The 25,084-nt window shown below is 36.9% G+C and overlaps 1 protein-coding gene across 15 annotated transcripts in view; it reads left to right on the forward strand.

The window, feature by feature from the left end:
• Positions 1 to 25,084, forward strand: part of LRATD2 (LRAT domain containing 2) — a 714,718-nt gene that overhangs the window by 218,513 nt on the left and 471,121 nt on the right. The window lies entirely within an intron of this gene.

Here is a 25,084-nt window from a genome sequence, read left to right on the forward strand (position 1 = left end):
AGAACTACGATGCAGAAATGCCATTTTTAAAAGAACCCTTTTTTTTCTTTTAAAGAATACAACATTTATTTTTTTCTCCCCCACTCTTTATTTATTTATTTTTTGGCTGTGCTGCTCAGCATGCGGGATCTTAGTTCCCCGACCAGGGATTGAACCCGTGCCGCCTGCATTGGGAGCTCCAAGCTTAACCACTGGATGCCAGGGAAGTCCCTAGAAGAAATTTTTTATCTTCTTTCTCCCCAAGTTGTCTCAGAGGCAATAGTTGATTCCTCCTTCTCCACATATTGTGAGCAGCATTCCAGGCCACAGAAATCAGTGGGGGTGATGTTAGGGCAGAGCATGGCCCTGATGGGGTGATGAACACAGATGGGAATTGACTAGTCACCTTCAATAATGTCTTGTTCACCTCCTCCCTCTTCAAACTCTTAGGATTGGTGGATTGGAATGTTGGAGATTGCCTCATTCAGTGCTGCTTATTTCTAAAAATTTATATGTGCATTTAGAAGAGATAAGTTTTAGAGTGGCAGCAAATGGGAGGGTAAACTCTGCAAGATCTGGGACTCACTGGGGGCTCTCCGTCCACTTCTTAAATTCAGATAGGGGGATGTAGACCAGGACTAGCTTTTGGGTCTTCCCCGATATGCTTTACAAGATAAAGTAGCTAACTAATGCCTCCTGGAGAACATGAGCTCACAGGCCAAAATAATCAGACACTTGATCAAATAACCTCTATAAAGTGCGTGTGCACGTGTGCGTGTGCACACACACAAGAAATTATACAACGAAAGAGTTATTGAAACAGAAACCTAAATAATTTTATTGAAGTAAAATAAATATAAAGAGGTTAAGGGATGCTATAAAACCATTACTTCAGGTTATAAAAAAGAACAATATGGAAATATTAGGTATGAAAATAGTAAATTTGATATAGAAAACACAATACATGGAATAAATAGCTGAAGAATGAAATAATGAGTTGCAAATCAGATTGAAGAACTTCCTCAGAAGGCATCAGAAAAGAGGGGCATTATACCCTGATGAAATATATCTGATTTTTCTTATTACATGCCAATTTGGAAAATCCGATACTGACTCATGGTTTTAAAAAAATTAAAAAAATTTAAATTAAAAAAAGCTATAAACCACCACAAAACCCCACAACCAACATTATATTTTTTCTGCCAGTCTTATTAAGATATAATTGACATAGAATACTATATAAGTTTAAGATGTACAACGTAATGATTTGACTTGCATACATCATGAAATGATTACCACAGTAAGTTTAGTGAATATCCTGTCATCTCATATAGAAACAGAATTAAAGAAATAGAAAAAAATATTTTTTTTCCTTGTGAAGAGAATTCTTAGGATTCACTCTCAACAATTTTCATATATAACGTACAGCAGTGTTAATTATACTTATCATATTGTACATTACATATCTACTACATGTTTAATCTTATAACTGGAAGTTTGTACATTTTGACTGCCATCATTCAATTCCCCCTCCCCCCAGCCCCCACCTCTGCTAACCACAAATCTCATCTCTTTTTCTATGAGTTTGTTCCTTTGTTTGTTTTTGAAGTATAATTGACCTATACAACACTATGTTTGTTCCCATTACACAGCATATTGATTCAATAGTTCTATACATTTCAAAGTGATCACCAGGATAAGTGTAGATGCCATCTGTCACCATAAAAAGATATTACATAATTATTGACTATATTCCCCACACTGTACATTTTATACCCGTGATTCATTTATTTTGCAACTGGAAGTTTGTACCTCTTAGTCTCCCTCACTCATTTCTCTCCTCTGCCCAAGCCCCTCCTCTTTGGCAACCACCTGTTGGTTATCTGAATCTATTACTCTGTTTCTGTTTTGTTGTGTTTGTTCATTTGTTTTCTATTTTAGATTCCACATATAAGTGAAACCATACAGTATTTGTCTTTCTCTGTCTGACTTATTTTTTTTTTTTTTTTATAAATTTATTTATTTATTTATTTATGGCTGTGTTGGGTCTTTGCTTCTGTGCGAGGGCTTTCTCTACTTGTGGCAAGCGGGGGCCATTCTTCATCGCTGTGCGTGGGCCTCTCACTGTCACGGCCTCTCTTGTTGCGGAGCACAGGCTCCAGACACGCAGGCTCAGTAGTTGTGGCTCACGGGCCTAGTTGCTCCGCGGCATGTGGGATCTTCCCAGACCAGGGCTCGAACCCATGTCCCCCGCATTGGCAGGCGGATTCTCAACCACTGCACCACCAGGGAAGCCCTGTCTGACTTATTTCACTTAGCATAATCCTTCTAGGTCCATCCATGTTGTCACAAATGGCAAGATTCCACTATTTTATGGCTGAGTAATATTAGATTTTACATATATATGTATATATTTTACATATATATATATCACATCTTCTTTATCCACTGACCTATTGATGGGTACTTAGGTTGCTTCCATGTCTTGGTTACTGTAAACAATGCTGCAGTGAACGCAGGGGTGCATGTATCTTTTCGAATTAGTGTTTTGTTTATTTCAGATAAATACCCAGGTGTGGAATTGCTGAACTGTATGGTAGTTTTCTTTTTAATTTTTTGAGGAATCCCAATTCCATTTTTCATAGCGGCTGCACCAATTTACATTTCCAACAGTATATGAGGGTCCCCTTTTCTACACATCTTTACTGACCCTTGTTATTTTTTGTCTTTTTGACAATAGCCATTCTAACAGGTGTGAGGTGATAGGCCATTGTGGTTTTGATCTACATTTCCCTGATGATTAGTGATGTTGAGCATCTTTTAATGTACCTGTTGGCCTTTGTATATTTTCTTTGGAAAAATATCTATTCAGATCCTCTGCCCATTGTTAATTTTTTTTTTTTGATGTTAAGTTGTATGAGTTCTTTTTATATTTTGGATATACCCTTTATCGAATATATCATGTGCAAATAACTTCTCCAATTCAGTAGGTGAACTTTTCATCATTTTATAGGCAGTTTCGTGTGCTGTGCAAAAGCCTTTTAGTTTGATGTAGTTCCATTTTTTTATTTTTGCTTTTGTCTTCCTTGCCTAAGGGGACATATCCATACTAAGACTGGTGTCAAGGAGTGTACTGCCTATGTTTTCTTCTAGAAGTTTTATGATTTCATGTGTTACATTTAAGTCTTTAATCCACTTAAAATTTTTGTGTGTGTGTGGTGTGAGAGAGTAGCCCAGTTTGATTCTTTTGCATGTAGCTGTCCAGTTTTCCCAACACCATTTATTGAAGAGGCTGTCTTTCCCCATTATATATTCTGGCCTTTTATGTCATAAATTAATTGCCCATATAAGCATGGGTTCATTTGTGGGCTCTCTATTCTGCTCCACTGATGTATGTGCCTGTTTCTATATCAGTACAATACTGTTTTGATTACTGTAGCTTTGTGGTAGTTTGAAATCAGGGAGCATGATACCTCCAGCTTTGTTCATCTTTCTCAAGATTGTTTTGGCTCTTTGGGGTCTTTTGTATTTCGTTACAAATTTTAGAATTATTTGTTTTAGTTCTGTGAAAAATGCCATAGGTATTTTGATTGGGATGGCTTAGAATCTGTAGATTGAATCTGTAGTATGGTCATTTTAACAATATCAATTCTTCCCACCCATGAGCATGATATGTCTTTCCATCTGTTTGTGTCATATTCAATTTCTTTTATCAATGTCTTATAGTTTTTTTGGGTAAAGGTCTTTTACCTCCTTAGTTAGATTTATTCCTAGTTATGTTCTTCTTTTTAATGCAGTTGCAAACAGGATTGTTTTCTTCATTTCTCTTTCTGATAGTTTGTTGTTAGTGTATAGAAATGCAACAGATTTCTGAATATTAATTTTGTATCCTACAACTTTACAGAATTAATTGATTAGCTCTAATAATGTTTTGGTGGTGTCTTGAGGATTTTCTGTGTATAGTACCATGTCATCTGCAGTTTTACAAGTGACAGTTTTACTTCTTTCTTTCCTTTTATTTCTTTTCTTGTCTGATTGCTGTGGTTAGAACTTCCAATACTATGTTGAATAAAAGTGGCAAGAGTGGGCATCCTTGTCTTGCTCCTGATCTTAGATTAAATACTTTCAGCTTTTCACTATTAAATACGATGTTAGCTGTGGGCTTGTCATATATGACACTGTTAGTGTCTCACTGTCAATTTCTCCCTTTTTGTCTGTTAATATTTGTGCTTTATGTATATACATATATATTTATAATTGTTCTTCTTAGATTGATTCCTTGATCATTATGTAATGATCTTCTTTGTTTTTTGTTACAGTGTTTGTTTTAAAGTGTATTTTGTCTGGTATAAGTATTACTACTCCAGCTTTCTTCTCATTTCCATTTGCATTTCATTTCATTTCCATTTCCATTACCTTTCTTCCATCTCCTCACTTTCATTCTGTGTATGTCTTTAGGTCTGAAGTGAGTCTTTTGTAGGCAGCATGTATAGGGGTCTTGTTTCTCTATCAGTTCAGCCACTCTATGTCTTTTCATTGAAGCATTTAGTCCATTTAAAAAGGCTACTATAATAATCCAGGTAAAAGAGGCTGGTGGCTAAGGCCACAGGTTAGCATAGAGGTGGTGAAAAGAGGGCTCAATTCAACATACACTTTGAAGGTAGAACCAACAAAATTAGCTGACAGATTGCAACACAGTGAAAGAAGCAGAGGAGTCAAGGATGGCTAGCAAGTTTTTAGCCTGAAAAATTGGAAGAATGACTCAAATGACATAACTAATATGTCCAAAACTTTTCTTGTCATCTCCTTCAAACCAGTCCTTAGCTTTCTTAATTTTAGTTAATATCACAGCATTTTCTGTAACTCTGGGAGTTCAGAGACATCTTTAAGTCTTCCTTAACATTTTTGCTCCTGACTTGCCTCCCTCTTAGCCTTTCTTCATGTTATTCTCCACTCTGTGAATGTCATTTCTTATGCCATCTTTATGTATTGAAGCCTGATCCATTCTTCAAGGTTTTTCTGATGTTTCTGCCTTCCCTGATCTTGTCAAATGATTTTCACTTCTCTCCTTTTTTTCTTGTCATAGAATAGGAGAAAAATAATTTTGAACATTTATTTTCCCCAATAGGAATTTGGCAGTAGATGGATAGCTGAATGGATAATTCATCAAACTTTTCTCTGTTCAAGAACTTGAAAGTTCTGGGGAAGAATATGGGACTCTGATCAAGCCCAGATTTCCAGTCAAGTATATTATAGCCAACACCTATATCCAACTGGTAGGTGTGCTTGAGGGTGGTGGTTGAGAGAGGGTTGAGTGTAAGACTATGAAAGATGGCAACTTGCTTTCTGGGCTCTATCAATGGTGTTACTATATGCTTGAGACATCATGAAATTTCATAGCAGACATATCTATGTTCAAATGTAGCTCTGCTACTTGTGTTTGTGACCTAGAAAGCATTATGTCATTTATCTATTCTCCATTTTCTTATCTATAAACTATTAACATCCTTTTCTAGACTTTACTGAGAATTAAATAAGACAAAGCACTTAAAGGTGTGTTTCATAGTGCTAGAATTATAGTAGGTGCTCAGTACATTTGAATTCCACTCCCCCTGTGTGAGTCATAAGTCAATTCCTCCCAGTAGTAAATTAAGCTCTCAGGAAGATGGATGAACTCACCCATGCCTCTGTGGGGTACTTCAGTGCTTGACAACAATAATGCATTTTTCTGATGACCTGAAAGTGTTAGTATTGCTTCCTGCAACACTACTCAGAAATGATTCGAACCCTGGAGAGAATCTGCTTCTTTGAGTTGCAATCACCTTCTTGTTTCCATCAGTGAAATCACTATACCATACTTTCTGATTGAAACTAATCATCCTTGTGGAAATTACATGGCTTAAGGGTTTCCCCTTAAGAGAACTGAATTTTTCATGCAATGACACTGCCATTGCTGCTACAGAATTTAGCAAGAACTATTTCCAGTTCTTTTGACATTCTGAGGATGCAACATCAGCAGTTACTTTCTTTAATCAAAATACTACACCCCCATTGACCATCTATAAGTCACTAACTTTTGAATGATGGAATGAAATATACATGCGATCTGATTGAGTCATGATGGATACTCTCTGGGAGATATTCATAAATTAAACCATCCTGACACACCAGGGAACCTATAATATAATACTTTCTCCCAGGGAGAAAAGAGACGGAGAATGATCCTTTCTTTACTTCTCTTTACAAAGTATATCTTTCTGGTAACACAGAGGCTGACAGCATTTAATGACAGATAAGTTATAGTCCTCATGCATTTAATTTTCAAATAAGAGAAGAGTATATTGAAAATCGGAAAATGATAATAACATAATATCTTAAAATGTTATGGTATATTTTCCCATAGGAATTCAGAAGTTTTCACATAAATTCTTCTCTTTAGCACTTTTGTCCATTTTGAAGTCTTATTGGTATAAAATGCAAATAAAAAATTTAAGTATTTTGTGAAGATTCTGTTGATATATTTATGACTTAGGAGCATCTAATATCTTTTCCAAGTTCAACATAGTACAATTATAGAAGTATAATTTAAGAGATTATTTGGATAAACCACTTTACCTGGCCCACTTTCCTTCTTAGCTTTATTGATAGAGTAACTTTTACTTACATGTGTATACACTTTAGTATTTGCAAAGACATTTTACAACTAGAGTCTTTGATCATTATAATCAGGGCAGATATTTTCTAAGTTTTATAGATGAGAATTTGGGGCACGATGAAATTCAATGATAACAAGTTATCTGACTCCTGAATCTTAAGACTTTAATGAATTTTATACCCCATTTTGCAAATGGTAATACCAAGGCACTGAAATAAAGTTAAATGCTCAAGATCACAGAGCATGTTTGTTATGGAAATTTTGGTGGGCTCTGATAAGTGTAACTTGTTCAAAATAAAAATCTACTGAGAATAATCAATGTTGGTTATTTGATGGAGGAAGTATTTATACCACGCTCTTCTTCCTAGTGGCTTCTGATGACAATTAGAATAAAATCTGAACTCTTTACCATGACCTACCAAGCCCTGCCAGAGATCTGGCCCCTGCCTATTTTCCATCTCACATGTAACTCTGCTCACCATGCTGTAGCCACTAGTCTTCTTTCTGTTCTCCAACATCACTAGCTCATTCATCCTACACTTTTTTGCACGTGCCATTCCCCCTTCAAGGTGTCTTGTCCCCAGGTTTTCTCACAGTTTGCCCCTTCTCCCAGTTCCACTGGCAGCTTAAATGCAGCCTCCTCAGAGAAGCTTTCTTGAGCAATGTTGCTAAAGCAGTTTCCCTTCTCTGACCCTGGTCCTTCTCTCCATCATATCACTCTGTTTCTCTTTCAGGTCGCATTTTTTGTTTGATTTTGCCTGTCTCCCAACTAGGATATAAGATCCATGGAAGTGAGGGTTATTGATATTATTCATCCTATTTATTGCTGAATGCCCAGCACTTAGAACACTGCTTAGCATATAGGAAGCATTTTTAAAATATGTATTGAATGGATAGATGTTCTCCCTCAGGAAAATGGAGCAGGTTTGGGAGGAAGAAGAAGAATTAGAGAACAGTCTTTTGTTTAACTTTGACTTGAAGGGGATTGAATGAGTAAAAGTTAGCTTTCAAGGGACAGAGCCCAGACCAATACTAGGGAATTCAAGAGCAATAAGAAACATACCTATTAACATCTTTTGGGGAGTAAAATATAATAATCTTTTTTATTTAAAATAGATCTTTACTGGAGTATAATTGCTTCACAATACTGTGTTAGTTTCTGTTGTAGTGAATCAGCCATATGCATACATATGTCCCCATATCCCCTCCCTCTTGAGCCTCCCTCCCATCCTCTCTATCCCACCCCTCTAGGTCATCACAAAGCACTGAGCTGATCTCCCTGTGCTATGCTGCTTCTTCCCACTAGCTAACTATTTTACATTCGGTAGTGTATATATGTTGATGCTACTCTCACTTCGCCCCAGCTTCCCCCTCCCACCCCGTGTTCTCAGGTCCATTCTCTGTGTCTGCACCTTTATTCCTGTCCTGCAACTAGGTTCATCGGTACCAGTTTTTTTTTTTTTTTAGATCCCATATATCACCTCACGTGGGTCAGAATGGCCATTATCAAAAAATCTAGAAACAGTAAATGCTGGAAAGGGTGTGGTGAAAAGGAAACCCTGCTGCACTGTTGGTGGGAATGTAAATTGATACAACCACTATGGAAAACAGTATGGAGCTTCCTTAAAAAACTAAAAATAGAACTACCATATGATCCAGCAAACCCACTACTGGACATATACCCTGAGAAAACCATAATTCCAAAAGAGACACGTACCACAATGTTCATGGCAGCACTATTTACAATAGCCAGGACATGGAAGCAACCTAAATGTCCATCGACAGATGAATGGATAAAGAAGATGTAGTACATATATACAATGGAATATTACTCAGCCATAAAAAGGAACGAAACTGAGTTATTTGTAGTGAGGTGGATGGACCTAGAGACTGTCATACAGAGTGAAGTAAGTCAGAAAGAGAAAAACAAATACCGTATGCTAACACATATATATGGAATCTAAAAATATAATAATCCTAAAGAGAATATAGAGTCTATATTTAGAGAGCTTGATTGCATTTGTAGTTATTATGATTGGTTTCCATCTTTTCCTTATGTTCCCCCTACTATTTAATAACATTATTTTGATTATTTAATACTGCTTTCTGGTGTTAAGGGGAATCAAAGAAAGGGTGCCCCAAGCCCCCAAATTAGACCAGAACATTAAAGAGAAAGAAATCAACCCTGGAACCAACAAGACAGTAGAAATAATCAGATCATAAGAAAAACAAAGGAAATATAAAGGTTGGGAGGGAAAATGTTAGGATTGCTGCTTTAAAGATTCTCCTTCTATCTGAAATAGTGCACGTTCTATTTTGTTTATGGCAGTAATTCCATAACATTGAAAAAATAGACAAATTTTGAAGTATGTTTCTATTTTCTCTCTTCCCAAAACCAACTTGTTTACATGACCAAAATTCTACCCTATGTAAGGTCATAAATATACTTAGTCCTTTATTTTTAAAAATTATATTTGGCATTAAAATTTTTATTATATAGTAGGTAGATTAAGTTTCAAGGACAGTAGATAAGTTCTTACTTGAATTAAAGTAAAAAGTTTTATTAAAACCAATACATGGTTTGCCTTGAAAATGGAAATGTTAAGTAGAAGCACACCTAATATGCTCCATTTTCTTCCTTGCAATGGATATGAGACATCAAATAATATTTATATAAGCACATAAATGGTAAATGTGCATGAGAGCTATTAATGGTTAATGGATCCCAGGAAATAGATAAGAATGAAGAATTGCATGGGTTTTTTGTTTCTGTTTTTGTCGCTTTTGCAGAAAAGTTAGGATAGTGGAAAAAACCTTTTTTTCTTTTAAAATCAAATATAAAATGACAAGAAATCTGTGAATCCTAAGAAACAGCACTCACCTCCTCAGTTCTAATAAATTTGCTTTAGTATCTCTGTATTTTCCCCCAAAGACAATTTTCTTTTTCAATTCTATCACCAGTATTACTCCAGTGTTTTAGTACATGAGAAAAAATTCCCTGGTTTAAAAGGAAAATGGCAAAAGACTCAAAGCAATACTTCTCAAAGTTTTTGAAACAATGGAACAGACACTGTGGGGTTTGGCTTCTCTCTCTTTACCCCCTACCTCTATTCACAAACTTGCTTTATGTGATGAGAAACAAAAGGATATTATTCTGGCTTTGCATTTGTGGCCAAGTCCTAACAAGATGGTACTTTGGTGTTTAATTCAGTCCCCAAGGATTCTTCTCAGAAGTTACCCCATGGACAGATAAAAAGACAGAGAAACATCCCACTGAATGCCAGACCTTTTGAAAATATTTGTTCAATAATGTTTTTAAAGTCAATGGAATCACTTTCAGAAACTCCCTATACCTCAAGTCTCCAAAAGCCTAAGGCCCATAGCCTGGAAACTTCCTTTGAATGCTAAATAATTATTAGAATATCTTCTTTAAAGTGATAATAAAAAGTTCTGATATGACTACCCTGGAGAGAGTACTATTGAAAGAGAGATATTTTATATTCTCACAGAGAGTGTACTCATCATTAGTAATACAAAGGAAGTTTGGGGCAAGGGTTTGATTTTATCTTTTAATTATAGGTGATGGAAGAATTTAGAAGCTGTAGATATCTACTTAATTCTATCAGCATTCCATAATGTCAGTTTTAAGGTAAATACAGATTTTTGAGTATGGGAAGGCAAATGGGATGGGAGTAAGGATTCTGAGCAGAGGACCCTGATCTTCTCATATTTGCACAGCAGTTTACAGCACTCTTAAGTCAGGAGGGCAGAGGTAACGGCTCCCAAGGAACTTGCTCCAAGGCTGTCCATGTTTCTTCTCCTGCTTTCCATGAACTCCTCTTTCTGGGCCTTGCTCGTGGGCCCCTATATCTCAGAGCTGGAAACCGTGTTTCCTGTTCCTTTCACACTTCAAATACCTGATTTCTCCTTTAGTCCCAGTGGTGTATAGGCATCAAAGGTGGCCACCCTAAGAAGGTCATGGTTTTTGGGAGAGACAGAGCCTCTTATTCCTTGATTTTACTATAATTTAGCAAGAGCTGAAATCATTAGACATCAATTTATATTTCATTAACCAAACAGAAGAAGCTGCAAAAATCAGTTCATGATCCCCAGAGTCTATTTGGGTAACCAGATGAGGACATCTTTCCCAGTTTGGCTGAGCTGTTCAAATACTTCCTCCCCACCCCCTTAACAACATTGCCTCATTTTTGTCTTCACATTTGTAGGGCCATTCATCCTCTCACTTCTTTTCTCATAGGAATAGAAGATATCTGAGCTGATAAGTACAGTTGTAAACAGGGAAGTAAGGGATGAATTCAAAGTCTTTGGTATGGCTACCATATGATCAACTAGTTTGTTTTGGTTGTTGGATAGAAGTTGCACCTCTAATTCCAGACTGCCTTTTACCAATGCATGTAATAACTCACTTTTGAGAACAAGTCAGAGTATATGTCTCCTTTAACCATGTTCCAGTTCAAATATCCAGGAAAATAGAACATGATAGCCCATTCCCCATTACCTGTCAGAAGCCCCTCTGGTCATAAAATTCTTAGTCATGTTTCTCTGTACTTCTTTTACTCTCACTCAATTTCTTGGTTTTCTTCTCTCTCAAACCTTTCTTCTGCACCTACTAGAATTGCTATCGCATTGTGAGTCATCAAACTTCCATTTGATATTCCCTATAGTTCCTGTCCTTAGCTGAAAACTGGCTGAATTCTGAGGATGTTCGTCCCAGCCATCTTTTCAAGGAAAGGCTTCTCATTTTCTTACACACCATGTGGCAGGCAGCCTCTAAAACGGTCCTTTATGAGCCCTGCCTCCTGGAAATCACACCCCATGTGATACCCTCCTTTAGAGCATGAACTGGTCTAGTAACTTGCTTCTAACTAATAGAATATGGCAAAGGCAATGAAGTGTCACTTTCATGATTAGGTTACAAGATTGTAAGTTTTATCTTGCTAGCTGATTCTCCCTTGTTGGCTTTGGTAAAGCAAACTACCATGTTGGAGGGACCCACATGGCAAGAAACTTAGGGCATCCTCCAGCCAGCTAGAGACAGAGGCCTTCAATCCCACAGGCAATGAGGAACTAAAACTCTGTCAACAACTACGAGAGCTTGGGAGTAGGTCCTTCCCCAGGTGAGCCTTCAGATGAGAACTCAGCCCTGGCTGACACCTTGATTGCAGTCTTGTGAGAGACTCTAAAGCAGAGGCCCTGGTAACTATTCCCAGATTACTGACCCACAAAAACTGTGCAATAAGAAATGTGTGTTGTTTCCATTGCTAAATGTGAGGAAATTTGTGTTGCTGTTGCACACATACCACCTCACAAACTCAGGTCATAAGGCAGAACTGACATCTTTCCTGTTCAATGATAAGGCTTCTAGACAGTTATGCTTCCAGTCTTATGAGAAAATCCCTAATTATTTTACTGTTGTCCAATTCAGCCCTGTATGTTCTATCCCTTCTCTTTACTGTTATCTATCCTGACTTCTCCTTTAATAAAGATTTTGGAAACTGACTAAACATAACCTCTCCAACTCAATGGAAGTCATTATCCTGGTAAGTTGAACCTTAAAATGAACTTCCCACTTCTTTCATCTCCTCTGCAAAAATTTTCATTATTTGATTCACTTTAACCACAGGACAACTGGTTTCTCTTTTTTATTTAAAATGGGAGCACGTCTGAAATTCTAAATTCTAACTTCTTAATCTCTATTCAGAGCATTCTGTTCCTCTAGTGTGTGTGCATGCGTGTGTGTGTGTGTGTGTTGTTTTTCTTTTTTACTAATCTACTCTTTTCAATCCTGTTCAATCACATTCAGATCTCTTCTCCACAGACTCTTCCAATTTATTTTATCTGCTCCCTCCTGCCTTCTTATAGTGAAGTAGTCAATGTGTGCAGTTAGTATCAGACAGACCTGAGCTAGAATATCAACCATTACTTGCTGCTGTGAGACAAGCCATTTATTTAACTTTGCTTTAATTTCCTTATCTGTAAAATAAGGATATGCCTGGCACATTGTAGATATCTAATACATATTGTCAATTAATATATACTTTATAAAGCTTAGGCTTGGTTAAATGGACCATTCAAAAAATAAAACCAGCCAATATCTGAGAATCACTTGCCCTATTATTCTTCTGTCATTCTCACCTAGTGAAACTTCAAACCTAAAGCAATTCAACTTTCTACATTTTCTGAGTTGCACAGAAGCATTGGAAGAAAAAAATCACGTGACCTTGAAAACTGGTATCTCAATAAATATTTTGTCCCTAGGCTTCAGCTGAGCCATAAGAGATGCCTCAAAATGCTTCTATCTTGCCCTCGTTAGATCTTGCCCTCATTTCCAATAATGGCAATTTCAAACTGTAATGGGAAGAAAAATCTTTTAGAAGACTGAGGTTTTGGAGTTTTTTGTTTGTTTATTTTCATCTTTTTTTACATTTGTATATACAAATGTAAATGTGTTGTGTGATTTTTAGTGGAAATCTCTAGACTTCCCATTAACTTCTTAGTATTTTGGTGGGTGATGATGGAAGCGGAAGCCCATGAGAAGTTAGCTTTATAACCAACAAGTTAAAAATGTTGCATAGCAAATCAACTCTACAATGAAGTACCACCTCACGCCAGTCAGAATGGCCATCATTAAAAAGTCCACAAATAACAAATGCTGGAGAGAGTGTGGAGAAAATGGAATCCTCCTACACTGTTGGTGGGAATGTAAGTTAGTGCAGCCACTGTGGAAAACAGTATGGAGGTTTCTCAGAAAACTTAAAAATAGTTTAGTTAGTGGGATTGATCCAGCAATCCCACTCCTGGGCATATATCCAGACAAAACTATAATTCAAAAAGATACATGCACCCCTATGTTCATAGCAGCACTATTCACAATAGCCAAGACATGGAAACAACCTAAATGTCCATCGACAAGTGAATGGATAAAGAAGATGTGGAACATATATGCAATGGAATACTACTCAGCCATAAAAAAGACTGAAATAAGGCCATTTGCAGCAACATGGATGCAACTAGAGATTATCATACTAAGTAAAGTAAGTCAGAACGAGAAGGACAAATACCATACGATATCACTTATGTGTGGAATCTAAAATATGACACAAATGAACCTATCTATGAAACAGAAACAGAATCAGGGACATACAGAATAGACTGGTGGTTGCCAAGGGGGAGAGGGTGGGAGGGTTGGATGGGGAGTTTGGGATTAGCAGATGCAAACTGGTATATATAGAATGGATAAACAACAAGGTTCTACTGTATAGCACAGGGAACTATATACAATATCCTGTGATAAACCACAATGGAAAAGAGTATGAAACAGTGTATATATATGTATAACTGAGTCACTTTGCTGTACAGCAGTAATTAACACAACATTGTAATTCAACTACATTTCAATTAAAAAATAAATTAAAAAAATCAAATTAAATTTAAAAATGTTGCATAGAATTTATGAATTATTCATATACAATTAGCATAGAAGAATTGTCTTTATTTTCTGCTTTTGAAAGTACACGCAAAAAGGATGGTAATGGAGAGACATAGATAGGGCTCAGAGGTCATATGAACATGCACCCTGGCACTTTAATGTTCTATTTTAGAAATATAGCATTGGAGTTTTAATCAATGCTATCGGAATCTCAAACAAAATGAGATGAGAGTTACCCTCCATTCAAGTGTCCATACCAATCTGAGAGAACCTGCCTTGGCTTTCATTTGCTATTAGCCAATCTTGGGCAATAATAGTATAAACAAATGCAAATTATTTAGACATACTTAAGATAATGCATTTCAAAAGAACTTTGAAGAATCCCTAGAAACATGTGATTTGGGTTTAAAACATAAGAAGACATTATATCTATGAGGCTAGATTATGTAATCATGAAATGGGGACAGATTGAAACATGAGAGAATTCTATGGAGATGAAAATTCCATGCCTGAGAGTAGGAAGGGTCTTCTCTGGACTCCTCACTTCCTCTGGAGCTGGAGGATATTTGAGGTTTCCAACCCAGCTGCTGGGAGGTTGGAATACTGGACAGCAGTGTAGACCTACCCTGTAATGCCAAGTGATATTTCAGTGTTTCGAATATCGATAGGAATTGATATTGTCAGATGGAGCCTTTTATTGGGACTTCCCATGCCTTGAGGAAATGACTAGCAGCCCTTGGGGAAAACAGTTCAAGTTAGCCTTTTCTGCTTCCACCTACATTTGGGATGAAATAAAAGTGTCCTTTTTTGTTAGACCAGTTTTGGGCCAAGCAGGAATGTGTGAAGAAAGTACTGTACTTGGAGGAGAAAGAGGAGGTGCAGAAAGAGAAGCCAGTAAAACATTTGGAGAAAATTCTTCCTACAGAGGCCATTGCAAAGTAATGAAAGAACAGGTGTTGGTCCCCAAATTTTTCCAGTTCAGAGAGGCTGGGATTTTATGTAAAATGCCTTTGTATAGATTTCTATAGAAGTCTTTTTCTTATAGTTTTTCCGTGCTTTGCAATATAATGTAAAATAACAAATTTTATTGAGGTGTCGTCTTGGCCCTTTGGAAAATGGACTGAAAAAGACAGGAATTATATGTAAGTCCCAAGTAAACCTGTTAGAAAAGGTAGCTGCCACTTTTCAATTCTTCCGTTTCCTGATTGCTCTGATTTTGTCAATTTCTTTTAAATAGTGTGTTGGATAATCTCACTATCCAGGAAACATTCTTCATATATGATGGTTGTAAATGAGGAGATTCATTGTGAACCATTGTGTTCCTTTAGTTCCATTTAGAGTCCTTGTGTGAAACAGACAGAACCAAAAAGCCTTCCTTGAAAATATTAGCATAAGGCCCTTCCTCTTAGAAAGGGGAAGAATTTAAAAAGCTTATATCTTGAAAACTATCTTGAACTTGAACATATGAGGTAGCACTATATGGTTAATTATACACATTATACCTAATACATTTTGGAAAATAAATGGCTTCCTTATTTTATTTGCTATTTATGTATTGAAGTTGTTTGCCTACATTTGAAAGGGAGAGAGTTAGGACTTCTGATTCACAAGCCCTTGTTAAGTAGAGAAATACCATTAAGCACTGCTCCTTGTTTTTCTGAAAGCTCATATTTGGGACTCATTATAATGATAGTTTTTTCCTCAATAGATTCCTTTTAAAAATCACTCTTGAAAGATGAGGACTGAGCTACCCAGAGGAGACATGAGAGGAAAAATAAAAGTTCATCCTAAGTACATAGTTTTAAAAAACGTTGAATCCAAAGAGTTAGATGTGTTTTATTACTGAGCAATAAATTTTGGTAATTATTATATATGCACTTAAAAATAATGTATATTCTGTCATTAATGAATGGTCCTATACACATAAGTTTTTTTTTTCTTAACACCTTTATTGGAGTATAATTGCTTTAAAAATGGTGTGTTAGTTTCTGCTGGATAACGATGTGAATCAGATATACATATACATATATCCCCATACCTCCTCCCTCTTGCATCTCCTTCCCACCCTCCCTATTTCACCCCTCTAGGTGGACACAAAGCACCGAGCTGATCTCCCTGTGCTATGTGGCTGCTTCCCACTAGCTATCTATTTCACATTTGGTGGTATATATATGTCCATGCCACTCTCTCACTTCATCCCAGCTTACTCTCCCCCCTCCCTGTGTCCTCAAGTCCTCAAATCCATTTTCTACGTCTGCGTCTTTATTCCTGTCCTGCCCCTAGGTTCTTCAGAACCATTTTTTTTCTTTTTGGTTCCATATATATGTGTTAGCATACGGGGCCCAATCACACTTGGGTAAGAACCACTTGGCCTATTTCACAGGTACATTTTAGAGTTATCAAATGACTTATAATTCTGGGTTAAACTGCCTTCCCCTGTGAGTCAGGATGTTGCAGGTGAGCTCTAGCTAGCAGCTTCTCTGGGGTCTTTGTAGAGGTTTCTTGACAGAGGCCTTTCCTTCAAGGCAAATGTCATTCTTTGGTAGGCTTCCTAACTGGGGACACCCATTTCTCACTGGTTGCAATGGAAGGGGAAAAGGAAAGCTCCTAATATAGCTGGCACACTTTGAACAAGATGTGGTGTCCCAGGGAGCAACAAGTACACCTTGGCATATGTTCCTTGGTACTTTTCCTATCTCCAAGTACTGAGAAGCCCCTGCCAAAACTTCTCTTTCTTCTGTCCTCTCCCTTACAGTTTCTCAGCATTCCTTTGGGAATGCCACTATGTAGAGATCAGACTTTCCAGACCCTCAGGTGGTGAGAAAAATGTTGTTAAATGGGAGACATAGTATTGGGTTGGCCAAAAAGTTCGTTCAGTTAGTGAATACGTTGTTCAATAAAGGTCTTCGTGAAAATGAAAAATGTGTCTTTCATTGTTACTTAAACCCGAATGAACATTTTGGCCAACCCAGTAGAATGAGCCCTGGGCATGGGGGGTCATGGAACCCTATTCTAGGCTCAGCTCTGAGATATGATTTTGATGCAGTAACTCAACCTCTCTGGGCCTGATTCATCTGCTGGAAAACCAGGGGACCAGTCTAAATATTTTGTTCTAACCTAACCTAACTTGCAGTTCTCTAATTATTTCTTCTCCTGTGTTTACTCTGTATTCTTATTTATAAAGTTTGTAATTTATTCATTTTATTTTTCAGTTCTGGAATTTCTATTTGGTTCATTTCTCAGGTGATAGTATCTACTTTTTATTCTATTTTTTGAACATATTTATCACATGATTTAAATGTCCTTGTTTGATAACTCTAATATTTATATCCCTTGAAGGTTTTCTGTCATTCATTTCTTCCTTCTGTCTTCCCTGGTGACTTTTATTGTATTCTGGAGATTGTGTGTAAAAAATGAGAAAGATCCTTTCCCTGAAGCATGTTTATTTTTTCTCAGCCAATGAGATACAGTAGGGACAGATCAGCTAGATGTAAATGTATATTGAAACGATTCAATGCTGGGTGTCAGCCTTTGTGAAGGTTGGTCTCGTTATGGTTTTTCCACCATCCTAGGACATCACCATTCAGCATCTCAACTAAAAGTTACATGAATTGGTTAAAATGTTTCTAAACATTATAACTTTTAGGTTCCTACCCCTTTCATTCAGAGCTGACTATGTCTTTGTTTTTCCAACCAATCATTCTTGCTTCCAGTAAGACCATTGGTAATGAAACATGTTTAAAACAAGGCTCTACTATTGTCTCTGAGATATTTTTCCATGATACTGAAAACTCTGGCAAGTTTTGGTGGACATGCATAGGCCATGACTGTTATTACATCATGACCACTGCTTGGCCAGCAGTAATGAGATACATCACAATTTAAACGATGTTAACATGTGAAAAGAAAAGAATACATCTTAAAATGGATTGAATGCCATGTGAATAGCACTCAGAACAGTTCCTGATGAAGAGTAAATGTAAATTATTATTTTTATTTTGAGAAGAGTGGTAACATGATCTAACATACATTTTTAGAAGACTCTAAAACTCAATAGTAAGAAAATGAACAATCCAATTAAAAAGGATCAGAATAGAAATCTCATCCAAGAAGATATACAGATGGCAAATAAGCATATGAAAAGATGTGCAACATCATATGCCATTAGAGAGTTGCAAATTAAAACAAAAATGAACACACACATCTGAAACATGAACAACATCAAATACTGGAGAAGGTGTAGAGCAACAGGAATTCTCATTCACTGGCTGTGCCATGCAAAATGGTACAGCCAATTTGGAAGACAGTTTGTCACTTTTTATGAATCAAAACATACTCTTAAAATATGATCCAGCAATTACCCTTTGTGGTATTTATCTAAATGAGTTTTTAAAAAATGCCCGCAGCTGTTTATAGGAACTTTATTTATAACTGCCAAAAGCTGGAAGCAACCAAGATGTTCTTCAGTAGGTAAATGGATAAAAAACTGGTACCTCTAGACAATGGAGTGCTGTGGTATTCAATGCTAAAAAGAAATTAGGCATCAACCCATGAAAAGATATGCAGGAACCTTAAAAGCATACTGCTAAGAAGAAAAGCCAATTTGAAAAGGTCAATCTGCAAAGAAAAAAACCAGTCTGAAAAGGCTACATACAGTATGATTCTACCTCTATCACATTCTGGGAAAGGCAAAATTATGGAGAGATTGAAAAGATCAGTGGTTGCCAGGAGGCAGAGGGGACGCAGGTATGGTTAGGCAGTACACAGAGGATTTTTAAGGCAGTGAAACTATTCTGCATAATACTATAATTGTGGATACATGTTTTGCATTTGTCAACACTCAGAGAGTGTGCAGTACCAAGACTGAATCCCAGTGTAAACTCTGGACTTTGGGTGATTATGATGTGTTAACGTAGGTTCATTAATTGTAACAAATATAGCACTCTGGTGTGGGATGTTGATAGTGGGAGAGGCTGTGCATGGTGAGGCATGGGCCGTATGGGAACTCTCTATACTTCCTGCTGAGTTTTTGCGTGAACCTAAAATTAGTCTATAAATAAACTCTATTAAAATGTAAAAAAAAAATCTCTACCTGTGATGTAGAGAATGGTTTGAAGCAGGTGAGTTTAAGGAGATCATTTAAGAGGCTTTTTTCTTTCAAATAATAAATCATTAAATTTTGAACAAGTGATTAGTGTGGGGGTGCAAGGGGGTCCAGTTCTTGACATGTTTGGAGGCGTATTAAACAGAGTTTCTGATGAATTGCATGTGGGTCATTAGAGAAAGTGGAATTATAGATGAATGCACGGTGTAGTACCAAGAAGACCGGAATTGATATTTAACAAAATGAAGAAGGAAGGAGAAGAAGGTTCATTAGGGTGTTGGGTAAGTAGAGGAAGGAAGATCAAGATTATGATTTAGGATATTTAAGTGTCTATTAAATATTAAAAAGTAAACATGGAGTAGGCAATTGCATACAAGTGTCTAGAGTTCAGGGGACAAATCTAAGGTTGGGATCCAAATTTCGAAATCATCAGTGATAACATGGCATTTCACATCCTGAGAATGATTGGGATTACCTAGGGAGTAAGTTTTAGATAGAGGAGAGGGCTGATAATACAGCCATGGTGGACTTCAATGCTAAAGATTTGGAAAATGGGGAGAAATCAGAAAAGAAGACTGAGAAGGAGTAACTCCTTGGATAGGAGGAGAACCAAGAGGAAGTAGGATCCTTTAAGCCAAAAAAAAAAAAAAAATGCAGAAAGATGAATCAACAGAAAGATGGAGGGTGTTGTATGCTGCTGTTAAGTTGCATTATGAAACATCTTACATTCTTTTAAAAATAATTGTTGGGGCTTCCCTGGTGGTGCAGTGGTTGAGAATCTGCCTGCCAATGCAGGGGACACGGGTTCGAGCCCTGGTCTGGGAAGATCCCACATACCGCGGAGCAACTAGGCCCGTGAGCCACAGCTACTGAGCCTGCGCATCTGGAGCCTGTGCTCCGCAACAAGAGAGGCCGCGATAGTGAGAGGCCCGCGCACCGCAATGAAGAGTGGCCCTCACTCGCCACAACTAGAGAAAGCCCTCGCACAGAAACGAAGACCCAACACAGCCAAAAAAATAAAAATAAATAATAATAAAAAAATGAAAACTGACACGTGCTATTACAAAGTAGGTGCAGCTGAAGAAAAATGCTTTAAAAAAAAATAATTGTTGAATTTCATCACCTAATATTGTATTTAAGATTTTCTTATTTTGATCATTTATAAATGAAGTAGAATCATGATTTTCTGTCATTGCTCAGTCATTATTTGTAGATTAAGGTTACAATAGCCTCTTGACATCAGCTAAGCAAAATTACCTAGGTGAGTGCAGGACGTAAGGGGTATCAGTGAGAATACCCCACACTGCCAGTTTCCATCCGTTTATATAAATTTAAATAAATAAATTTATTTATTTATTTAAATTTATTTTTTAACATCTTTATTAGAGTACAGTTGCTTTACAATGGTGTGTCAGTTTCTGCTCTATAACAAAGTGAATCAGTTATACATATACATATGTCCCCATATCTCTTCCCTCTTGCATCTCCCTCCCTCCCATCCTCCCTATCCCACCCCTCTAGGTGGTCACAAAGCACCGAGCTGATCTCCCTGTGCTATGCAGCTGCTTCCCACTAGCTATCTATTTTACGTTTGGTAGTGTATATATGTCCATGCCACTCTCTCACTTTGTTCCAGCTTACCCTTCCCCCTCCCAGTATCCTCAAGTCCGCTTTCTAGTAGGTCTGCGTCTTTATTCCCGTCTTGCCCCTGGGTTATTCTGACCATTTTCTTTCTTTCTTTTTTTTTAGATTCCATATATATGTGTTAGCATATGGTATTTGTTTTTCTCTATCTGACTTACTTCACTCTGTATGACAGTCTCTAGGTCCATCCACCTCACTACAAATAACTCAGTTTCGTTCCTTTTTATGGCTGAGTAATATTCCATTGTATATATGTGCCACATCTTCTTTATCCATTCATCTGTTGATGGACACTTAGGTTGCTTCCATGTCCTGGCTATTGTAAACAGAGCTGCAATGAACATTTTGGTACATGACTTTTTTTGAATTATGGTTTTCTCAGGATATATGCCCAGGAGTGGGATTGCTGGGTCGTATGGTAGTTCTATTTTTAGTTTTTTAAGGAACCTCCATACTGTTCTCCATAGTGGCTGTATCAATTTACTTTCCCACCAACAGTGCAAGAGGTTTCCCTTTTCTCCACACCCTCTCCAGCATTTGTTGTTTGTAGATTTTTTGATGATGGCCATTCTGACCAGTGTGAGATGATATCTCATTGTAGTTTTGATTTGCATTTCTCTAATGATTAATGATGTTGAGCATTCTTTCATGTGTTTGTTGGCAATCTGTATATCTTCTTTGGAGAAATGTCTATTTAGGTCTTCTGCCCATTTTTGGATTGGGTTTTTTGTTTTTTTGCTATTGAGCTGCATGAGCTGCTTGTAAATTTTGGAGATTAATCCTTTGTCAGTTGCTTCATTTGCAAATATTTTCTCCCATTCTGAGGGTTGTCTTTTGGTCTTGTTTATGGTTTCCTTTGCTGTGCAAAAGCTTTTAAGTTTCATTGGATCCCATTTGTTTATTTTTGTTTTTATTTCCATTTCTCTAGGAGGTGGGTCAATAAGGATCTTGCTGTGATTTATGTCATAGAGTGTTCTGCCTATGTTTTCCTCTAAGAGTTTGATAGTGTCTGGCCTTACATTTAGGTCTTTAATCCATTTTGAGTTTATTTTTGTGTATGGTGTTAGGGAGTGTTCTAATTTCATACTTTTACATGTACCTGTCCAGTTTTCCCAGCACCACTTATTGAAGAGGCTGTCTTTTCTCCACTGTGTATTCTTTCCTCCTTTATCAAAGATAAGGTGACCATATGTGTGTGGGTTTATCTCTGGGCTTTCTAGCCTGTTCCATTGATCTATATTTCTGTTTTTGTGCCAGTACCATACTGTCTTGATTAATGTAGCTTTGTAGTATAGTCTGAAGTCAGGGAGCCTGATTCTTCCAGCTCCAGTTTTCGTTCTCAAGATTGCTTTGGCTATTCGGGGTCTTTTGTGTTTCCATACAAATTGTGAAATTTTTTGTTCTAGTTCTGTGAAAAATGCCCTTGGTAGTTTGATAGGGATTGCACTGAATCTGTAGATTGCTTTGGGTAGTATAGTCATTTTCACAATGTTGATTCTTCCAATCCAAGAACATGGTATATCTCTCCATCTATTTGTATCATCTTTAATTTCTTTCATCAATGTCTTATAATTTTCTGCATACAGGTCTTTTGTCTCCTTAGGTAGGTTTATTCCTAGATATTTTATTCTTTTTGTTGCAGTGGTAAATGGGAGTGTTTTCTTAATTTCACTTTCAGACTTTTCATCATTAGTTTATAGGAATGCCAGAGATTTCTGTGCATTAATTTTGTATCCTGCTACTTTACCAAATTCATTGATTAGCTCTAGTAGTTTTCTGGTAGCATCTTTAGGATTCTCTATGTATAGTATCATGTCATCTGCAAACAGTGACAGCTTTACTTCTTCTTTTCTAATTTGGATTCCTTTTATTTCTTTTTCTTCTCTAATTGCTGTGGCTAACACTTCCAAAACTATATTGAATAATAGTGGTGAGAGTGGGCAACCTTGTCTTGTTCCTGATCTTAGTGGAAATGGTTTCAGTTTTTCACCATTGAGGATGAAGTTGGCTGTGGGTTTGTCATATATGGCCTTTATTATGTTGAGGAAAGTTCCCTCTATGCCTACTTTCTGGAGGGTTTTTATCATAAATGGGTGTTGAATTTTGTCGAAAGCTTTCTCTGCATCGATTGAGATGATCATATGGTTTTTCTCCTTCAGTATGTTAATATGGTGTATCACATTGATTGATTTGCGTATATTGAAGAATCCTTGCATTCCTGGGATAAACCCCACTTGATCATGGTGTATGATCCTTTTAACGTGCTGTTGGCTTCTGTTCACTAGTATTTTGTTGAGGATTTTTGCATCTATGTTCATCAGTGATATTGGCCTGTAATTTTCTTTTTTTGTAGTATCTTTGTCTGGTTTTGGTATCACGGTGATGGTGGCCTCATAGAATGAGTTTGGGAGTGTTCCTTCCTCTGCAGTTTTTGGAAGAGTTTGAGAAAGATGGGTGTTAGCTCTTCTCTACACGTTTGATAGAATTCACCTGTGAAGCCATCTGGTCCTGGACTTTTGTTTGTTGGAAGATTTTAAATCAGAGTTTCAATTTCATTACTTGTGGTTAGTCTGTTCATATTTTCTATTTCTTTGTGGTTCAGTCTCGGAAGGTTGTGCATTTCCAAGAATTTGTCCATTTCTTCCAGGTTGTCCATTTTATTGGCTTATAGATGCCTGTAGAAATCTCTCATGATCCTTTGTATTTCTGCAGTGTCAGTTGTTACTTCTCCTTTTTCATTTCTAATTCTACTGATTTGAATTCTCTCCCTCTTTTTCTTGATGAGTCTGGATATTGGTTTATCAATTTTGTTTATCTTCTCAAAGAACTAGCTTTTAGTTTTATTGATCTTTGCTATCGTTTCCTTCATTTCTTTTTCATTTATTTCTGATCTGATCTTTATGATTTCTTTCCTTCTGCTAACTTTGCGGTTTTTTGTTCTTCTTTCTCTAATTGCTTTAGGTGTAAGGTTAGGTTGTTTATTTGAGATGTTTCTTGTTTCTTAAGGTATGCTTGTATAGCTATAAACTTCCCTCTTAGAACTTCTTTTGCTGCATCCCGTAGGTTTTGAGTTGTCATGTTTTCATTGTCAGTTGTTTCTAGGTATTTTTTGATTTCCTCTTTGATTTCTTCAGTGATCTCTTGGTTATTAAGTAGTGTCTTGTTTAGCCTCCATGTGTTTGTATTTCTTACAGATTTTTTCCTGTAATTGTTATCTAGTCTCATAGTATTGTGGTCGGAAAAGATACTTGATACGATTTCAATTTTCTTAAATTTACCATGGCTTGATTTGTGACCCAAGATATGATCGATCCTGGAGAATGTTCCATGAGCACTTGAGAGGAATGTGTATTCTGTTGTTTTTGGATGGAATGTCCTATAAATATCAATTAAGTCCATCTTGTTTAATGTATCATTTAAAGCTTGTGTTTCCTTATTTATTTTCATTTTGGATGATCTGTCCATTGGTGAAAGTGGGGTGTTAAAGTCCCCTACTATGATTGTGTTACTGTTGATTTCCCCTTTTATGGCTGTTAGCATTTGCCTTATGTATTGACGTGCTCCTATGTTGGGTGCCTAAATATTTACAATTATTACATCTTCTTCTTGGATTGATCCCTTGATCATTATGTAGTGTCCTTCTTTGTCTCTTGTAATAGTCTTTCTTTTAAAGTCTATTTTGTCTGATATGAGAATTGCTACTCCAGCTTTCTTTTGATTTCCATTTGCATGGAATATCTTTTTCCATCCCCTCACTTTCAGTCTGTATATGTCCCTAGGTCTGAAGTTGGTCTCTTGTAGACAGCGTATATATGGGTCTTGTTTTTGTATACATTCAGCCAGTCTGTGTCTTTTGGTTGGAGCATTTAATCCATTTACATTTAAGGTAATTATAGATATGTATGTTCCTATTACCATTTTCTTAATTGTTTTGGGTTTATTATTGTCTTTTCCTTCTCTTGTGTTTCCTGCCTAGAGAAGTTCCTTTAGCATTTGTTGTAAAGCTGGTTTTGTGGTGCTGAATTCTCGTAGCTTTTGCTTGTCTGTAAAGCTTTTAATTTCTCTGTCAAATCTGAATGAGATCCTTGCTGCGTAGAGTAGTCTTGGTTGTAGGTTCTTCTCTTTCATCACTTTAAATATGTCCTGCCACTCCCTTCTGGCTTGCAGAGTTTCTGCTGAAAGATCAGCTGTTAACCTTATGGGGATTCCCTTATGTGTTACTTGTTGTTTTTCCCTTGCTGCTTTTAATATT

Source organism: Balaenoptera ricei, chromosome 17 (assembly GCF_028023285.1).
Source record: "Balaenoptera ricei isolate mBalRic1 chromosome 17, mBalRic1.hap2, whole genome shotgun sequence".
Taxonomy (NCBI): domain Eukaryota; kingdom Metazoa; phylum Chordata; class Mammalia; order Artiodactyla; family Balaenopteridae; genus Balaenoptera; species Balaenoptera ricei.